We start from the raw sequence: 1,643 nt of genomic DNA on the forward strand, positions 1-1,643 counted from the left end.
GATAAGAACCATTTTAGTTGTGGACAGGTTGGGGATTGAACCGGCAACCCTCCAGTCACAAGCCCCAAGCCCTAACCAGTAGGCCACGGCTGCCTCAAGGTGTGTGTGTGTGTGTGTGTGTGTGTGTGTGTGTGTGTGTGTGTGTGTGTGTGTGTGTGTGTGTGTGTGTGTGTGTGTGTGTGTGTGTGTGTGTGTGTGTGTGTGTGTGTGTGTGTGTGTGTGTGTGTGTGTGTGTGTGTGTGTGTGTGTGTGTGTGTTTGTGTGTGTGTGTCTCTGTGTGTGTGTGTGTGTGTATCTGTGTGTCTGTGTCTGTGTCTGTGTCTGAGTCTCTGTGTGGAAAGCGGGGGAGGTTAGAGAGACATCCAGCTGGGAGAGAGGGGAGGGGTGGGAAGAACTGTGGGGGGAGGGAAACAGACTAGAGTGGGTGAGCCACAGTGAGGGAGCAAGACCATGCGCGGCTAGGAACAGAGACCTATAAAAACCTAATAAACCTAAATATCTCACTTTCTGTTAACATGGTTGAAATCAAAATTGCAGCATAGGTTGATATGATTATAATTATTCATCAACTCGCTTCAAAATATTTTAGCTAAAACTGTGTCCACCACAATCATTAATGTGCTTTTAAAAAACACAAACAACCCCAAATTCAAAACTTTGTATATGACTGTCACTACAAACACACTTACTAATACTCCATCAAATTTCATCCAAATTAGTCACTGTTTTCTGCCTATAACACCAACTTTTTGTTTCTTTTATAAGACACCTAGATTCAAACCTTCGCCATTTCAATATACTTTTGAAATTCAAAAATCTGGTCGCAATTCCTCTCAGGCAACCCCTCAAGATCATTTTAGTGCTTAAATGACATAATTTCGATAAACCGTCTAGGAGAAGTATTTCAAAATACATGATGTGCAAAAATCAGACAATCTCACATAATTCAAATTCTTCTAAGATTCACTATATAGTTTAAATGGAAAACTTGTTCAGAATAATACAACACACATGTCCACCAAATTTGGTTCATTTCCGTGAATGTATGTGTCAACCACAACAGACAGTGCGGTAGGTGGCGCTATAGAGTCCCTGAGCCACACCCTAGGCCAGAGGTCTGTCTCTCAGTAGAGGCATCAATTCTACAGGTAGCTGCCAAATTTCAAGAGTTTTAGAGCATGCCAAGTTGGTGAAAAAGGGCAAAAAAGTTAAGGGTAAGAGGAATAGAAGTATAATAATAATAATAATAATAATAATAATAATAATCTGAGCAAAAACAATAGGGCCTTGCACCTACGGTGCAGCCACTTTCAGTGGCCGCACCTCGGTGCTCGGGCCCTAATAATCTGAGCAAAAACAATAGGGCCTTGCACCTACGGTGCAGCCACTTTCAGTGGCCGCACCTCGGTGCTCGGGCCCTAATAAGAATAATCTGAGCAAAAACAATAGGGCCTTGCACCTACGGTGCAGCCGCTGCTACAGCGGCCGCACCTCGGTGCTCGGGCCCTAAATATAGCCGCAAGCGGCGATGGCGGGCCCGAGCACCTGCGGTGCGGAGACCTGTGAAATTTCGGAATCTAACAAAGCAACATGTGCGTGTTGGTGGGCATGTGCATAAGCAACACACATGCCCACCGAATTTG

This window comes from Sardina pilchardus, chromosome 24, assembly GCF_963854185.1.
Source record: "Sardina pilchardus chromosome 24, fSarPil1.1, whole genome shotgun sequence".
Taxonomy (NCBI): domain Eukaryota; kingdom Metazoa; phylum Chordata; class Actinopteri; order Clupeiformes; family Clupeidae; genus Sardina; species Sardina pilchardus.